Raw genomic sequence first — 20256 nt, 5'->3', positions numbered from 1 at the left:
ATAAAGGAGACTGTTAGGAAAATGCCGAGAGAGGATTTACTGACACAACAAAAGGAACACATCGAGTGTTCTACTATGGAAGATATTCCTATTATCACGCAGTACAACGCTAACAGTAAAATCCTTAGAAAGATCGTTAAGCGACACTGGAATATATTAAAAAAGGATAAAGTGATCGGTGAAAAGCTATCAGATTATCCTAGGTTTGTTTTTAGGAAAGCAAATAATCTTGGTAACAAAATAGCCCCTTCTATTCCTAAACCCATGTTGATGAGTCATGCACATGCTCATACACCTCCAAAAGGGTTCTTTCCATGCAATAAGTGTGGACCTTGTAGAAAATTAGGTATTAGAAAGCAATTTTGCATTTTAAATAATTCTAGGGAGGTCAAAATTAAAGACTTCATAACCTGTGAAACTAAGGGGGTTATATATGAAATTACTTGCCCTTGTGGCAAATTATACATTGGCCGGACTATACGTCCACTACATATAAGGATAGCAGAACATCTGAGGAATATTAAGAATAAATTTAGTGATCACCCCCTCTCCAATCATTTTTTAAATAATCATGGGGGTCTCATAAAAGGTACATTAGTGACAGGCATCCAAGTGGTGAACAGATGTTGGAGGGGAGGCAATTTTATCCATCAGATGTCAAAAGAAGAGAGTAGATGGATCTTTATGATGGACACTCTGATGCCCAACGGGCTCAACAGTGAAATTGAACTTTTTGCTTTTAATGCTTAAATTAGAACCTTGTAAGGTTGAGGGTATATAAGTGCTGCTTATCCGCTATGGAGTATCCCTGAGGAAGGAATCCGCTGATTCAGAAACGCGTCGGATGTTTTTTGAGCTTCACCGCTCTCCATAGCTAGTCACGTGAGCGATCACGTGACTGTGACGTCACACAAGGTCCTGCGGACCTTGTTAGCTTTTCTCGGCGTGCGCCGCTACCGCTTCAAGCCCAGGAGGGCGCACTGCAGAGAGGACGCACGTCTCCGGCCGGGACGAGCGTCCGCAACCTACAGCACTAAACCACCCTCCTCCTGACTTGGTGGCAACTCTTTGGATTTTATTATTATCGCTGTCGCTTCATTTGGATCTTTCATGCATAGGACCTGGACTGCTAAGTACCATTAGTTCAAAGAAGTCTACCTCAAGTTTTTCTAAAGAGTCAAGCAGGACGAGCGTCCGCAACCTACAGCACTAAACCACCCTCCTCCTAACTTGGTGGTAATACTTTGGATTTTATCATTATCGCTGCCGCTTCATTTGGATCTTTCATGCACAGAACTTGGACTGCTAAGTACCATTAGTTCAAAGAAGTCTACCTCAAGATAACTTTTTCCTCTCTTTATGGACAATTTCCTCTTCCTAGCCCCATGGTTAATGCTGTATGTGGCAAAATCTGAAGTATAAATTTCTTTATTATTTTATTTTTCATTATTGAAAAAGTTTTTCTAAAGAGTCAAGTAGGCGGTGCCTGACCCTCACCGCTGCTTGGAGGTTGCAATTCAGGTTGGCTACTTGGTTTTCTATAATCATTTACAAAGTGAGTTTAGTTTACATAAAAGTCTATCTCTGAGCGCATATATTAAAACGTTTAATTATTTATTTATTTGGAGGAATTTGGTGGTATTATCCTAATATTTTGCAGCTGAGTAGACTATAGCGCTAGCGCTGTGGCTGAGACATCCAAGATACATGAAGATAATTGCATTTCTTAAATTTTTTTGTTGCTAATTTCTATTTTATTTTTCCAGTTGTTTAAACTTTTCCATTTTAAGCTGATTTTCTTCAACCTGCAATATTAACCTCAGCCCCGAAACGCACCATTATCCCACTTAGAACGTATATCTTACACACGGGCAGGCTGCATGTATTCTTAGTGAGCGTTGGCTTATAGATTGTTTTCCTCCTGGCATTTTACACCTAACAGTGAGCGATCGAAAGCATTACACCTGTATCAATCATGGCATTTATTGAATAACTGAGCAGCGCACTTATAGAACAGCCACTTCATATCCAGCAAAGCCCGCACTTCTCAAGTATTTTTCTATTTGAGATCATTTTTAAGATAATTGAGAAATGGATTAATCAGTAATATGAATAAAGTGCATGAAGTGGACCTAAGTATCGTACTCGGAATAAATTAGTCTACTAAAAGCTATCATAACAGCTCAGAGGCTTCAGGTACAAGCCGACGAATGCATGCGTGGCGATCCAGCGTTAGCAAACTTCTACCATTTACTAATATATGCTAATTACTAGGAGAGCCGGAAGTATTAGTGTTCAAAGATGCTAAAGATTCTAATTAAGCTTGTAGTGCTAGGGAAAAGGTAGACTAATGGGACAATGGGCTTACGATTTTACATAAACATGTAAAACTCTGCAAAACTAACTATATAGGGTTTGATGAGGGATGGTCATCATTTCCAAGGTAAACTTAAAGGCAATGTGTACTCATAAAATAGCCTATTGTTTCCGTGATATTTTTATATTAAATGCATCTTTCCAAATGATGCTTATTGTCAGTTTTCCAAATTGATATATATATCTACAGCTCTGGCAAAAATTAACAGACCGCTGGAAAATTTTCAGCTTCTCTGATTTTTCTCTTTATATTTTTGAGTAAAATGTAAATTGCTCTTTTATTCTATAAACTACTGACAACATGTCTCCGAATTTCCGAGCACTAAATTTTGTATTTATTTTCAGAAAATGAGAAATGGTCAAAATAACAAAAAAATGCAGTGCTTGCAGACCTCAAATAATGCTAAGAAAACAAGTTCATAATCATTTAGAAACAACAATACTAATGTTTTACCTCAGGAAGAGTTCAGAAATCAATATTTTTTTGGAATAACCATGATTTTTAATCACAGCTTTCCTGCGTCTTGGCATGATTTCCACCAGTCTTTCACACAGCTTTTGAGTGACCTTATGACACCCCTGGTACAAAAATGTAAGCAGTTCTTCTTTATTTGATGGCTTGTGACTATCAATCTTCCTCTTGATTACATTCCAGAGGTTTTCAATGGGGTTTAGGTCTGGAGATTGGGCTGCCCATGACAGGGATTTGATGTGGTCGTCCTTCATCCACACATTGATTGACCTAGCTGTGTGGCATGACGCATTGTCCTGCTGGAAAAACCAGTCCTCAGAGTTGGGGAACATTGCCTGAGCAGAAGGAATCAACTATTTTTCCAGGATAACCTTGCATGTGGCTTGATTCATACGTCCTTCGCAAAGATTAACCTGCCCAATTCCAGCCTTGCTGAAGCATCCCCAGATCATTACCGATCCTCCACCAAATTTCACAGTGGGTGCAAGACACTGTGGTTTGTACACCTCTCCAGGTCTCCATCTAGTCACTAGACGACCAGGTGTTGGGCAAAGCTGAAACTTAGACTCATCTGAGAAGATTACCTTACTCCAGTTCTCTATGGTCTAATCCTTATAGTCTTTGGCAAATTTCAGCCTGGCTCTCCTTTGCTTCTCATTGATGAGAGGCTTTTTTCTAGTTTTACATGGCTTGAGCCCTGCCTCTAAGTGCCTGTTACGAACTGTTCTTGCCGTGCACTTCACCCCAGCTGCCATTTGCCATTCCTTTTGTAGGTCACTTGATGCATCTTGCGGTTACTGAGTGACATTTAAATAAGGTGATGGTCACCCCGGTCAGTGGACAGTCGTTTTTGCCATCTGCCCTTCTGTAGCTTTGTTGTTCCAAATGTCTGATGCTTGACCTTGCTGTAATGGACTGCCGTCTTAGAAATTTTAAGGATGAAGGCAACATGACGCTCACTGTATCCCTCTGCTAGTAAAGCCAGAATTGAGCCCTTCTTTTCCTTACTCGAGACTTTTCTTTTCAACTCCTTTGGCATGGTTAACAGTTATTTTTTCATTCCTATTACTTTTGGGATATTACTAGCACTTGTTTTCCATACAGCTTGTCCTATTGCAAGAGAATTGTGACCACCACAGTAGGGTTTTTTATACTTTCATTCATGAAATAAGATTTGGTTCAGGTGATCACCTTATCAGAAGCACATTAAGTAGAATGAGGTGTACTCTGGTTGGAATTGAACTGACACTGGAAAGGAATGTCTGTCAGACATGTAGAGAAGCTGATTTTTATAAAACTGTGCAGTGGTCTCTTAATTTTTGCCAGAGCTGGATATATATATATATATATATATATATATATACAGTGGGGCAAAAAAGTATTTAGTCAGTCAGCAATAGTGCAAGTTCCACCACTTAAAAAGATGAGAGGCGTCTGTAATTTACATCATAGGTAGACCTCAACTATGGGAGACAAACTGAGAAAAAAAAATCCAGAAAATCACATTGTCTGTTTTTTTTCATTTTATTTGCATATTATGGTGGAAAATAAGTATTTGGTCAGAAACAAGCAATCAAGATTTCTGGCTCTCACAGACCTGTAACTTCTTCTTTAAGAGTCTCCTCTTTCCTCCACTCATTACCTGTAGTAATGGCACCTGTTTAAACTTGTTATCAGTATAAAAAGACACCTGTGCACACCCTCAAACAGTCTGACTCCAAACTCCACTATGGTGAAGACCAAAGAGCTGTCAAAGGACACCAGAAACAAAATTGTAGCCCTGCACCAGGCGGGGAAGACTGAATCTGCAATAGCCAACCAGCTTGGAGTGAAGAAATCAACTGTGGGAGCAATAATTAGAAAATGGAAGACATACAAGACCACTGATAATCTCCCTCGATCTGGTGCTCCACGCAAAATCCCACCCCGTGGGGTCAGAATGATCACAAGAACGTGAGCAAAAATCCCAGAACCACGCGGGGGGACCTAGTGAATGAACTGCAGAGAGCTGGGACCAATGTAACAAGGCCTACAATAAGTAACACACTACGCCACCATGGACTCAGATCCTGCAGTGCCAGACGTGTCCCACTGCTTAAGCCTGTACATGTCCGGGCCCGTCTGAAGTTTGCTAGAGAGCATTTGGATGATCCAGAGGAGTTTTGGAAGAATGTCCTATGGTCTGATGAAACCAAACTGGAACTGTTTGGTAGAAACACAACTTGTCGTGTTTGGAGGAAAAAGAATACTGAGTTGCATCCATCAAACACCATACCTACTGTAAAGCATGGTGGTGGAAACATCATGCTTTGGGGCTGTTTCTCTGCAAAGGGGCCAGGACGACTGATCCGGGTACATGAAAGAATGAATGGGGCCATGTATCGTGAGATTTTGAGTGCAAACCTCCTTCCATCAGCAAGGGCATTGAAGATGAAACGTGGCTGGGTCTTTCAACATGACAATGATCCAAAGCACACCACCAGGGCAACGAAGGAGTGGCTTCGTAAGAAGCATTTCAAGGTCCTGGAGTGGCCTAGCCAGTCTCCAGATCTCAACCCTATAGAAAACCTTTGGAGGGAGTTGAAAGTCCGTGTTGCCAAGCGAAAAGCCAAAAACATCACTGCTCTAGAGGAGATTTGCATGGAGGAATGGGCCAACATACCAACAACAGTGTATGGCAACCTTGTGAAGACTTACAGAAAACGTTTGACCTCTGTCATTGCCAACAAAGGATATATCACAAAGTATTGAGATGAAATTTTGTTTCTGACCAAATACTTATTTTCCACCATAATATGCAAATAAAATGAAAAAAAAACAGACAATGTGATTTTCTGGATTTTTTTTTTCTCAGTTTGTCTCCCATAGTTGAGGTCTACCTATGATGTAAATTACAGACGCCTCTCATCTTTTTAAGTGGTGGAACTTGCACTATTGCTGACTGACTAAATACTTTTTTTCCCCACTGTATATATATATATACAGTATATATATTATTTATTTTCATAGCTCCATTTATATCATGGCGCCTTACATGTGAAAAAAGGAGCATACATAGACAATGTGGTGTAGTGACCACTGTGTCCGCTAGGGGGCGCTGTGTGGATGTCCTAGGAGAGAGGATGAATGGCAGAGTCCTGAATGACCATTATGTATCTCAAGGTGGGTGGCCTTGAGATGGAGACTTATGTGTGTGTTGATCAGCAGTGATACTGCTGACGTGTTGTTTCATTGTGTCAGGGAGAAGTCTCCAGGTAGCTGGGGAGACGGGCGGACCCAGTTACCTACAAACCCACCCAGGGGGTGTATTTAAGAATGCTGTTCCAAAGTGTGTGTGAATGGTTCAAGGACCTGTGATGAGGTCATAGCCATGTGACCCGGTGGGCGTGGCTACGGACCATATAAGGTGGCCAGCGTAGGTCACATGTGGTGAATGCTGGGACCTAGTTCGTCCGTTTGGAAGTTCTCGCTGGGAGGTGTGTCTGCCTCCCTGAAGTGCCTGTGTGTATTGGCTGCATGTGTCTGCGAGTCCCCAGAGGAGGGAATGGACATCTGCAGCATGGAGGAACAGCCATGAGGTAGAACCCTGACAGGTGAGATAACTATGAGGCTGAAGAGCCTGCGTAGGGAACAGTGTATAACCTGTGTGACCACAGGGAGGACAGAGCTGGACTCTGTCATGGACGCTATGCTGAGTAAGTGAACTTTATGTTATGCTGTGGGTTTATGCTGCACAATAAACCGCATGAACTATAATTGTTTTATGGAAAACCCGTGCCGGATCTGGTTTTGTGGCGTCGAAGCGAGTATCCCCTACAGTCATATATATATATACAGTACAGACCAAAAGTTTGGACACACCTTCTCATTCAAAGAGTTTTCTTTCTTTTCATGACTATGAAAATTGTAGATTCACTCTGAAGGCCTCAAAACTATGAATTAACACATGTGGAATTATATAATTAACAAAAAAGTGTGAAACAACTGAAAATATGTCTTATATTTTAGGTTCTTCAAAGTAGCCACCTTTTGCTTTGATTACTTGGCATTCTCTTGTTGAGCTTCAAGAGGTAGCCACCGGAAATGGTTTTCACTTAACAGGTGTGCCCTGTCAGGTTTAATAAGTGGGATTTCTTGCTTTATAAATGGAGTTGGGACCATCAGTTGTGTTGTGCAGAAGTCTGGTGGATCCACAGCTGATAGTCCTACTGAAAAGACTGTTAGAATTTGTATTATGGCAGGAAAAAGCAGCTAAGTAAAGAAAAATGAGTGGCCATCATTACTTTAAGAAATGAAGGTCAGTCAGTCCGAAAAATTGGGAAAACTTTGAAAGTGTCCCAAAGTGCAGTGGCAAAAACCATCAAGCGCTACAAAGAAACTGGCTCACATGAGGACTGCCCCAGTAAAGGAAGACCAAGAGTCACCTCTGCTGCGGAGGATAAGTTCATCCGAGTCACCAGCCTCAGAAATCGCAGGATAACAGCAGCTCAGATTAGAGACCAGGTCAATGCCACACAGAGTACTAGCAGCAGACACATCTCTACAACAACTGTTAAGAGGAGACTTTGTGCAGCAGGCCTTCATGGTAAAATAGCTGCTAGGAAACTACTGCTAATGACAGGCAACAAGCAGAAGAGACTTGTTTGGGCTAAGGAGCACAAGGAATGGACATTAAGGCCATGTCACACTAAGCGAGATCGCTAGCGATGTCGCTTAAGCGACATCTATTTTATGACGCAGCAGCGACATCGCTGACGATTTCAATGTGTGTGACATGTAGCGACGTTCTGGACCGTATTTTGATCATTGGCGTCCCGCTGGTGAGCTTGAATCATTGTGTTTGACCCCTTTTATGAACAACGAGCGACCTCGTTGGCGACTCATATATGTCAGCGGCGCAGGCGGGACTAGGTTTCCTTTTGTAATGCCCCTCAGCTCCGATTGGTGGCCACAACATCACCTCAGCAATAAATGAAAACGTGAAACTGCGCCCCCATCCATTGTTCCAGCGCGCTTTGTGGATTACACCAACGTTCTGGTGTTAGTCCTTTGTGCGTTGTTGCGAGGATAGTATCGTGTGTGGCTGGCTTTTGGATCCTGTCGGAGTCGCAACTGCGCTTCATCTTTGTCATTTCTACCTTCTGGATTTTTGGATTAGCTTTGCAAGGAACATATTGTTTGTGGTGTTTTTTTTTTTAATTTTTGAATCTTAATGCACATTTTGTTATATCTACAGCCATGTTGCTGTTTTTTTTTGCCGCTCCCACCCCAGCATTTTTTTGATCTTTGTTGCTTTGTGAGGTAATCTATTTGTAATATTTGATCCTCTATCACGTTTTATAACCTAGCAATCTTTTCACAGCCGCGTGTTATGATTGGGTCACTGAGGAGAAAAAAGCAAAACAAGCTAAGTCACAGAAAACCAGAGAGGTTGGTAACTTTGCAGATTGCAGATCCCTGATCCTACCACACAACTAGCAGCAGCTGTGGAGCGTACCTACGATGTTCCTAAACGCTTCGTCACAGCCGGAGGACTAAATAAGCCTGAAGCATGAAAAGGGGAAAACTAACTGCCCCAGAGCAGACCCCAAAGGAATAGATAGCCCTCACACATGTATTGACGCTGTAACAAGATGAAGGCACAAACACAGGCAGGAAAATAGGCTGAGCAAACGATGGGGCCCAAACTAATTAGAAAGGAAAGGAAATACACTGTCTGCAACCTGCAAAAAACCCTGCAAAAATAATGTCCAACACTTCTGATAGCAAAATTAACCCTGAAGTCACTAGACTTCTCCCACTATATCAGCACTCTGAAATATTCTGAGACAGAGCAAAAAGAGACCAAACTAGTAAGGGACAAAAAGCAAATTGGCAAAATACTGATAAATAAGAGTGGAAATTCAGCACAGCCCCCAGCCGGGGCTGGCTGACCACACAAAAAACTGAATAGACCAACAAAATCAAGTGTGAACATTAGCAGAAAAACTTAGCTTTAGATGACTGGAACAGAGCTGAAAACCAAGAGCTGACAAGCCAGAAGGAATCACCAGCAACTGAATAGGGCGCCGGCTGTCTTAAATCCAATCTGAGACTCCTGAGGTCCAATCGTCATCCTCATTCTCAGGTGGCAGATCTCCACCGATCAAATCAGCCTCACTACCTCCTGTTACCACCAGAGTCTGGAAGGAGAACTCACAACTGGTGAACAAGAGAATGAACTCACAACATCCGCGCCCGCCCCCGCCATTTTAGGCTTTTATAAGCTTGCTTGTTTTTCTGTGTTAACAAATGCTATGTTAACAAAAGACAATTACTCTTTACCTTTTTTTTTTTGTTAAACTTGCTAAATAATTTCTCTCTTCTTTACAGGCAGGTTGCACATAATGTACATGACCACGGAGCGTGTGATTGTGGCGGCAGCTTTACTGATGGAGGGAGATCGACAAGAAGAGGCGCGGTGGAAGAGAGGCGCTCCAAACGAAAGCGTCGCATGTGGACCAGAGAATGGCTGGAGCAGAGGTCCAAATTCACCCACATGCATCTAGTGAGGGAGTTGCAGGAGAAGAATCCGCAGGATTTCCAAAATTATCTACGGATGTCGGAGGATTCATTCAAGCTGATACTGGAATGTGTGAGACCACTCATTGAACGGCAGGATACAAAGATGCGTGCAGCTGTTTCGGCAGAGGAACGTTTGGCTGTCACGCTGCGCTTTCTGGCAACCAGACATTCAATGAAAGACTTGCAATTTTCTGCTGCTGTTTCCCGATCACTCCTCAGCGTGTTAATCCCAGAGACATGCAACGCCATCATCCAGAGTTTACGGAGCTACATGCCTTTCCCTAAATCCGTGGCGGAATGGAAAAACATTGCATCAGATTTTTATACGTATTTGGCAGTTCCCAAACTGTGGTGGTGCCTTGGATGGCAAACATGTTCGGATCACGCAACCAGCCAACAGTGGAAGTTATTTCTATAACTACAAGGGCTAATTCAGCGTGATCCTCATGGCCCTTGTTAATGCCAATTATGAATTTATAAACGTTGATGTTGGCATGAACGGGAGGGTTTCGGACGGAGGCGTTTTGGAGAACACTATTTTTGGGGAACACTTGAATAACTCAGAACTGCACTTGCCAACTAATATTGACACCACCGCCAACCTTAACTTTGTGTTTGTGGGCGATGAAGCCTTCCCCCTTCATGCGCATCTTGTGAAACCGTACCCACAAAAGACTTTGACAGAGGAAAGGCGTATTTTTTTATTACAGACCAGTGGAAATCTGTGCTTTGGTCTGATGAGATCAAATTTGAGATCTTTGGTTCCAACCACTGTGTCTTTGTGGGACGCAGAAAAGGTGAACGGATGGACTCTACATGCCTGGTTCCCACCGTGAAGCATGGAGGAGGAGATGTGATGGTGTGGGGGGTGCTTTGCTGGTGACACTGTTGGGGATTTATTCAAAATTGAAGGCATACTGAACCAGCATGGCTACCACAGCATCTTGTTTAGTTGGACCATCATTTATTTTTCATCAGGACAATGACCCCAAACACACCTCCAGGCTGTGTAAGGGCTATTTGACCAAGAAGGAGAGTGATGGGGTGCTATGCCAGATTACCTGGCCTCCACAGTCACCAGACCTGAACCCAAACAAGATGGTTTGGGGTGAGCTGGACGGTAGAGTGAAAGTAAAAGGGCCAACAAGTGCTAAGCATCTCTGGGAGCTCCTTCAAGACTGTTGGAAGACCATTTCCGGTGACTACCTCTGGAAGCTCATCAAGAGAATGCCAAGAGTGTGCAAAGCAGTAATCAAAGCAAAAGGTGGCTACTTTGAAGAACCTAGAATATAAGACATATTTTCAGTTGTTTCAAACTATTTTGTTAATTATATAATTCCACGTGTGTTAATTCATAGTTTTGATGCCTTCAGAGCGAATCTACAAATTTCATAGTCATGAAAAGAAAGAAAACTCTTTGAATGAGAAGGTGTGTCCAAACTTTTGGTCTGTACTGTATATATATATATATATATATACAGTATATATATATAATGTCTTGCAGTTTCATACTGGCTACTAGACCTTGTGCTGGACACAGACTTCCTATTTTATGTGATTGACTTTTTAGCAGGCTTATTATCATCAAAGACAGGTTTATACTGAAAGGTAACACCTTCATATAGAGTAGATATCACAGGATCCCTATTCGCAATATGTGATGTCACAGCTCACCTCTTCCTCCTCCTGTACAATGACTGATAACACGTTTATATACAGTAAATAACACAGGGTCCACCATTCACAATATGGGATGTCACAGCTCAACTCCTCCTCCTGTGCAATGACTGATAACACCTCTGCATACAGTAGATAATATATGATTTACTATCTACAATCAGCAGTGATATCCTGTAGAGGCTCGATGGTTTGACTGCAGTAATCAGCTGATTGGAATTATTTGCGATATCCTTTCAGCCACATTTATGACATCTCGTTACAAATCTGGAAATTGGACACCAACAGGAAACCATTCGTTGGAGCATGGAGTTCTTGCATTTTCCACCCTTGTCATGAGTGCCCAATAGAGATGATTGAATGGATTTGTAAAAGTCTACTTTATTTTGGATCAAAATTTATTTAGAAGGAAACTAATCTGAGCAAATCTGGCCAAAATTAATTTCTGGAAATTCGCTGATGGACTTCTTAAATGTCCACCGTCTTGATTCCACAGTACTATAATAGCAAAAAAAACTAAACTTTACATACAATTGACAAAGATCAACCACTGAGCGAGCCTAAAAAGGGTTAAATCCTATAGAAATATAAAAGCAGCATAAAGAAGTCTCGGGCCAAGAAAATCAATTAGTCATTGCTGACATTAACATCCCTTTCTGAGGGAGCTTCAACTCTCCTATAAACCATGGATGAACTCTGAAGCACCTGCACCAAATTTTTTTCTCACTACATTGATTTCAACTACTGGAACTGCTTTTTTTCCAAAGAAAATAAAATGTTGACAGAATAATGTGTTTTAGACAGGGCGTCCCGAGCAGCTGCCGGGTTTAAACTGGGTTTACTTTCTTTTAATAGTTCCAGAATAATGTAGAAGCAGAGACAAAGAAAATTCACAGACCTCGTAGATTAGTCAGCCAGCCATACGTCCCGTCGATAAGAAAACTTTCCTTGTGAAACATTTTGTAAGTGGCAAAGACCTTTCAAAAATGTCAACGTCTCAACACTACTAGGTGGCTAAGAATCCTTTTTGCTTATTTTTTTTTTAAACGGAATCTGTCAGCAGGATTTTACCCCCCAAACTATTTAATTGCGTAATGAGCTGTTTCAAAGACAAGTCCAACAATATCCCTTCATGTTCAATCCGTTCATCTGCTACTAAGAAATCAGCGTTTTAATTGATATGCAAATGCAGAAGTACTGAAACCTCTGTCACTGCAGCTCTATTCCCCACCCAGTGCCACCTCCTTATGCTTGACTGGCAGGTTCTATGCTGTTTGACTTTAGGCAAAGGAGTTGTCAGTTAAGCAAGAGTAGGAGGTAGTACTGGGTAAAGAATAGAGCTGGAGTGACGGAGGCTTCAGATCTTCCATATTCATTTCTCAGCAACTGAGGAATGGACTGGCCGTGTAAAAGGTATTGCTGGATTAGTCTTTGAAAGGGCTATAACTGTATATAAATAGTCCTGCTGACAAATTCTCTTTAAGTTTTTGCTAAAGGAAAAATTGGAATTAATTCAAAATAAAAAAATCAAATCTAAAAGAGAAAAACTAGACCTAAAACAGGCACAAAAGCATTGATAAATTGGAGCCATATTTATATACCTAAAATGAAGGGTGTGAAGGCTAATGAAATACATTATTAACCTTACATAAATTAGTTACAAGGTGGCGTCTATTGTTATGATTGAGTCACCGTAGGAGGCAAAAACAGAAATGCCAGCCAAGTCCAGAAAACCAGAGAGGTTGGCAGCTATCGGATTGCAGACCCCCGAACCTATCAACACAACTAGCAGTAGCCGTGGGGGGTTCCTACGATGCCCTAGACCCCTCGATCACAGCCGGGGAACTAAATAGCCTAAAGACAGAAAGGGAAATCTAAACTGCCCCAGAGCAGACCCCAAAGCAAAAGGCAGCCCCCCACATATAATGATGGTGAAGCAAGAAGAAAGAACACAACACAGACAGAAAGATAGACTGAGCAAAGACGGGCCCAAGCTAACTAGATAGGAAAGGACAGGAAGGCTGCTGTCTGCAATCCGTGAAAAACCCTATGAAAATAAAAGCCAACAGACTGACAGTGAAAAAGGCCCTGAAGACGCTAGGCTTCAAAAGACTATGTCAGTACTAAGGAATATTCTGAAGACAGAGCAACCGGCAAAAGGAGATTCAGCTCACCCCAGCAGGGAATGGCAGAATCCAGAAAAGCAAGGCAAACAAAAACAAAACACAAATGCTAAAAGGCAAAGCAGAAAACTTAGCTTTAGAGGAGCAGGAATCAGACTGGTCTCCTAGAAGTCCACAGAGAAATCACCTGCAGGGCAGAAGGGCGTCGGCAGCCTTATATCCAGTCCGTGACTCCACTCAGCCAGTCATCATCATTAGGCTCAGGTGCCTGATAATCAGGCTCATTACCTTCCTTTACCAGAATAGGGAGTTCACCAGACCTCAGTGACGAAGGGGAAAATGAACTCACAACAGTCTATATCCTGAAACAACACCCTGGAAGGAATCCTTGGAATGTGAAGGGGATACACCAAGACACTATATATGGAGTGGACCTTACATGGAACAATCACAGACTGACACCATAGTTGTTCAGAAGATTGTGCTGTCTGTTACATGATTCATTGTTCTACTAATAAAATTCAGTTATGTGTAAGCTTTGGCTGAGAGAGAAGTATATATATCTGACTCCTTTTTCCGATGTAATTCTTCTAAGCATGCACTTGGCTATTTATCACGTCAGGAACAAGGCAATTGCTTAGGTCTCATCTTAAGAGATCACCCCCACAAGGGGACATTGTAAAACTGATGGACAAACTAAGGTATTGCACCTACTATAGTCCCCCCCCGTGGGAGGAATGGCCCCCGTCGAGTGTTCAGGCTGGAACCAAGGAAGCGTCATCTGGGTTTCGGGGGAGACTGTTCCCGGGGGAGGGAGTTCGGGGACGGACCGTTCTGAAAGACAAATGGGCTGGGGGAGGGACCAATATAAAGGAGGCAGGGAATTTCCCGGACGATGAGTCAGCAGACCGGGACGCAGACTGCAGGAGAGTGTGAGAGCGACGAGGAGCTAGAGCGACTAACCTGTGTGAGAGAGGATGCCTACTGAGGACTCCAGAGAGATGGTGCCAAGGGGATCATCCAAGACTAGCTGCCCTGCGCCAGCCCGTGGCCACAGTCTTTTACTAGGCATTGCTCCTACCAGCCAGTTTCCTACTCCACACTGATGAGGGGCAATACCCCGAAACAGCTGTCTGTGGATGGATACCATGTTTTGGCATAGGTGGTTTCCTTCATTGGAGACTGCCCTTCCCGTGGTTGTTCCTTCCCGGGGAAAGACCTGGCTGGTCATTGCTTGCGTTGAGAAACATGTGATGGTGTCTCCGCGGCTTCTGTTTTGCATGTTTTGCATATTTCCCATAAGGGATGGGGGCAGTGCTCTAGAATCACTGCATTGAGAAACACGTGATGGTGTCTCCGCAGTGTTGGATGTTGATCTCCATGAGTTAATTCATCCTCATGTTTCACAACCCGTGGCCACAGTGGCCCCAGTCCAACCCGCGGCCGCTGCCGCCTCCTCTCCGCCTGCGGCTGCGGCCTACTCGCGGTCACCCGCGACTGCTGCCACCTCTCCTCTGCCTGCGGCTGCGGCCTGTTCCCCGCCACCCGCAGCCGCCCCGTGCTTGCCCATGGCTGCAGCAAGTACCGTGCCGTCGGCGGTCTCCGCTGTCCTGCTAAGGGCTGCTGTTATGATGAGTCACCGAAGGAGGAAAAAACAAAATACCAGCTAAGTCCAGAAAAACCAGAGAGGTTGGCAGCTATCGGATTGCAGACCCCTGGACCTATCCACAACAACTAGCAGTAGCCGTGGGGGGTTCCTACGGTGCCCTAGACCCCTCGATCACAGCCAGAGAACTACATAGCCTAAAGACAGAAAGGGGAAAAACTAAATTGCCCCAGAGCAGACCACAAAGCAATAGGCAGCCCCCAACATATAATGACGGTGAAGCAAGATGAAAACACTAGCACAGATAGGAAGATAGGTTGAGCAAATGATGGGGCCCAAGCTAACTACATAGGACAGGATAGGAAAGCTGCTGTCTGCCATCTGCAAAAACCCTATCAAAATGAGGCAACCGACTGATAGGAAAAACAGGCCCTGAAGTCGCTAGGCTTCTAAAGACTATATCAGCACTCAGGTATATTCTGAAGACAGAGCAAAAGATCAACAGATCAGAGACAAAAATAGAATTTAGCTCACCCCCGGCCGGGGATGGCAGAACTCCCAAAAAACAAGGCAAAACACAAACAAAACTGAAGAGTACAAAGCAGAGCAGAAAAACTTAGCTTTGAGATGCAGGAATTAGACTGGTCTCCAAGAATCCAGCAGGAAAATCACCAGCCAGGAAGAAGGGCGCCGGCAGCCTTATATCCAGTCCTCAATTCCAGCCACCCAGTCATCATCTAGCTGCCCAGGTGTTTGGTAATCAGCCTCACTACCTTCATTCACCAGAGGAGGGAGTTCATCAGACCTCAATGGTGAAGGGAAAAATGAACTCACAACAGAACCTCCCCCTTGAGGAGGGGTCACCGAACCCTCATCCATGCCACCAGGGCAATCCGGGTGAGCCCGATGAAAGGCACGCACCAATCTTTCGGCATGAATATCAGAAGCAGAGACCCAGGAATTATCCTCCTGACCATAACCCTTCCACTTAACCAAATACTGGAGTCTCTGTCTGGCCAGACGGGAATACAGTATCTTCTCTACCTCATATTCCATGTTACCTTCAACCAATATAGGGTCAGGAGGTGCCACCACAGGAACTACTGGTTCAACAAACCTCTTCAACAAGGACTTATGAAACACATTATGAATTTTAAATGTGACAGGAAGAGCCAACCGAAAAGAGACCGGATTAATAATCTCCAAAATCTTGTAAGGTCCAATAAATCTAGGCTTAAACTTAGGGGAAGCCACCTTCATAGCGATATTTTTTGATGACAACCAAACCATATCACCCACCTTAAACTGGGGACCAACAGTCCTACGCAGGATGGAAAACCGCTGGGCCTTTTCCTGGGAGAGAGACAACTTATCCACTACTTGGTCCCAGATCTGGTGCATTCTCTCCACCACAGTGTCAACACCTGGGCAGGCAGAAGGCTACACCTGCCCTGAAGAAAATCGAGGGTGAAAACCAAAGTAACAAAAAAAAGGTGACATCAAAGTGGCAGAACTAGCTCTATTATTTAAAGCAAATTCGGCCAAGGGCAAAAATGAAACCCAATCATCCTGACCGGCAGAAATAAAACATCTCAAATACGACTCCAAAGTCTGGTTTGTTCTCTCCATCTGCCCATTGGTCTGAGGGTGAAACGCAGAGGAGAAGGACAACTGAATTCCCAGCTTGGAACAGAAAGTCCTCCAAAATCTAGACACAAACTGAACTCCTCTGTCAGATAGAATGTTCTCAGGAATCCCGTGCAAGCGAACCACCTGTTGCAAAAACAAGGGCACCAACTCAGAGGAAGATGGCAACTTAGGGAGTGGTACAAGATGGACCATCTTAGAGAGTCTATCACAAATCACCCAAATAACAGTCATTCTCTGAGAGACAGGCATATCAGAGATAAAATCCATTGAAATATGGGTCCATGGTCTCCTGGGCACCGGCAAAGGCATCAACAAGCCACTAGAGCGATAACAAGGTTTAGACCGGGAGCAAGTCCCACAGGACTGCACAAAATTCCTGACATCATGAGACAAGGTGGGCCACCAAAAAGACCGACTCACCAGATCTCTAGTACCAAAAAAACCTGGATGACCAGCCAATGCAGAGCAATGAACTTCAGACATCACTCTCTTCCTCCACTGGTCAGGAACATACAACTTTCCACTGGGACAACGCTCAGGTTTGTCCTCCTGAAACTCTTCCAGAGCACGTCTCAAATCGGGCGAGATGGCAGAAAGAACTACCCCCTCGCCTAAGATGGTAGCAGACTTAGTCACAACAGGAGAATCAGCAAGGAAACTCCTAGAGAGGGCATCTGCCTTGACATTCTTAGTGCCCGGAAGAAAAGAGACCACAAAATCAAAACGTGTGAAAAACAAGGCCCACCTAGCCTGTCTAGGATTCAAGCGCTTGGCCGACTCCAGGTAAATCAAATTCTTGTGGTCAATAAGGACCACGACTTGGTGTTTGGCTCCCTCCAACCAATGTCTCCACTCCTCAAATGTCCATTTCATGGCCAACAGTTCCCGATTCCCCACATCATAGTTACGTTCGGATGGGGAGAACTTTCGGGAAAAGAAAGCACAAGGATTCATTTTAGATGTTACAGGATCTTTTTGGGACAACATCGCTCCTGCACCAATCTCAGAAGCGTCCACCTCCACCTGAAACGGGAGTGAGACATCAGGTTGCCGCAAAACCGGAGCAGAAGTGAATCTTCGCTTCAGCTCCTGAAAGGAAGAAACAGCCTCCGGAGACCAATTCAGCACATCAGCACCCTTCCTAGTCAAATCCGTCAATGGCTTGGCAATACCAGAAAAATTAGCTATAAATTTCCGATAAAAATTAGTAAAACCCAAAAACTTCTGGAGGGCCTTCAAAGAAGTGGGCTGAACCCAATCATAAATGGCCTGTACCTTGGCTGGGTCCATTTCAATAGTTGACGAGACAAAATAAATCCCAAAAATGAAATCCTCTGTACCCCAAAAAGGCATTTCGATCCCTTGACATACAGGGAATTCTCCCTCAAAATCCGGAACACAGTCCGAACATGTTCCACACGAGAGTCCCAATTCTTGGAGAAGATCAAAATATCATCCAGATAGATAATCAAAAATGTATCCACAAAGTCTCGGAATATATCGTTCATGAAGCACTGGAAGACAGAAGGGGCATTAGTGAGCCCAAAAGGCATCACCAGGTACTCAAAATGTCCCTCCGGAGTATTAAACGCCGTCTTCCATTCATCCCCATGCTTAATGCGAATAAGATTATATGCCCCCCTGAGGTCAAGCTTGGTAAACCAGCAAGCACCTTTAACTCTGGAGAATAGATCAGAATTCAGGGGTAACGGATACTGCTATTTAACAGTAATTTTGTTGAGGGCACGATAGTCAATACAAGGCCTTAATGAACCATCCTTTTTAGCCACGAAAAAAACCCAGCACCTAAGGGTGAAGAGGATGGTCTAATATGACCCTTCTCCAATGCCTCCTTAATATAGGATCGCATAGCCTCGTGCTCGGGTACAGATAAATTGAAAAGCCGACCCTTGGGGAATTTACACCCCGGGTTCAGCTCAATTGCACAGTCATAACTCCTATGAGGAGGCAAAGACGCAGACTCATTCTCACTAAATACATCATAAAAGTCAGCCAAATAGTCAGGAACATCATGCGACTGGGGAGAGGTGGAGAAAACAGGAGCATCACTAAGGGCACACCGACAACCCCAACTCACCACAGACAAAGATTTCCAATCCAGAACTGGATTATGGATTTGCAACCAGGGAAACCCCAGAACAATGGTATCATGCAAATTATGCAACACCAAAAATCTGCAATTTTCTTGATGGTCTGGGGCGACCCGCATTACCACCTGGGTCCAAAACTGAGGTTTATTCTTCGCCAAAGGAGCAGCATCAATACCCCTCAAAGGGATAGGCGTCCGCAGAGGTGTCATAGGAAATCCACAACGTTTAGCAAAATCCAAGTCCATCAGGTTAAGAGCTGCTCCTGAATCCACAAAAGCCTTGGCGGAAAATGTGGACAGGGAGCAGATCAGAGTAATTGCCAGAAGAAACTTAGGTTGAACACCACCCACAGAAAACGTGTGTGCACAACGTTTCTCTCATTTAGGGCAGACAGAAATAATATGCGAGGCATCTCCACAAAAAAAACACAGCTTATTACGCCTTCTGAACTCCTGACGTTGCGCCCTAGACAAAACTCTATCACATTGCATAGGTTCAGACATTTGTTCAAAAGGTGGCAACATCTCTCGTGTAGTTTTGCGTTCACGTAAACGCCGATCCACCTGAATGGCTAATGACATAGAATCGTCAAGACAAGAGGGAACAGGAAATCCCACCATAGTATCTTTTACAGTTTCTGACAAACCCTTCCGAAAGAGGGCTGCCAAGGCACCATCATTCCAGGTAGTAAGGACCGCCCACTTTCGGAATTTTTGACAGTACAACTCTGCCGAATCCCGACCCTGGCTTAATGCCAACAGGGTCTTTTCAGCCTGATCAATAGCATTAGGTTCATCATACAACAACCCCAAGGCTTGAAAAAATGCATTCACATTATTCAGAATAGGATCATCAGGTTTCAAAGAAAACGCCCAATCCTGGGGATCGCCGCGCAGCAAAGAGATGACAATTTTAACCTGCTGCGCGGAGCTCCCTGACGAGTTAGGCTTCAAGGCAAAAAATAATTTACAATTATTCTTGAACTTCAAGAATTTAGACCGATCCCCAAAAAACACATCAGGAGTGGGAATCTTTGGTTCAGCAGCATGTGAATGAGCAAGATAGGCGGAAATTCCCCGCACTTCAGCAGCCAGCTGCTCCACACGATCAGACAATTGCTTCATCTCCAGTGAGAGAAAAATTCCCCCTACAGCCTCAGAGATATAGAGGAAAAAATATGCACACAAAAAAAAAAAAAATTCTGACACTTTTTTTTTTTTTTCTTCCCTACAATTCTCTCCTGCTATTGAGTACCCTAGGATCTGTGGTATGGCTGGTGATTCTGTTATGATGAGTCACCGAAGGAGGAAAAAACAAAATACCAGCTAAGTCCAGAAAAACCAGAGGGGTTGGCAGCTATCGGATTGCAGACCCCTGGACCTATCCACAACAACTAGCAGTAGCCGTGGGGGGTTCCTACGGTGCCCTAGACCCCTCGATCACAGCTGGAGAACTACATAGCCTAAAGACAGAAAGGGGAAAAACTAAACTGCCCCAGAGCAGACCCCAAAGCAATAGGCAGCCCCCAACATATAATGACGGTGAAGCAAGATGAAAACACTAACACAGATAGGAAGATAGGTTGAACAAATGATGGGGCCCAAGCTAACTACATAGGACAGGATAGAAAAGCTGCTGTCTGCCATCCGCAAAAATCCTATCAAAATGAGCCAACCG

The sequence above is a fragment of the Dendrobates tinctorius genome, unplaced genomic scaffold (assembly GCF_039654945.1).
Source record: "Dendrobates tinctorius isolate UK_male_01 unplaced genomic scaffold, ASM3965494v1 ptg000138l, whole genome shotgun sequence".
Taxonomy (NCBI): domain Eukaryota; kingdom Metazoa; phylum Chordata; class Amphibia; order Anura; family Dendrobatidae; genus Dendrobates; species Dendrobates tinctorius.
Note: the sequence above shows the minus strand (reverse complement) of the source record.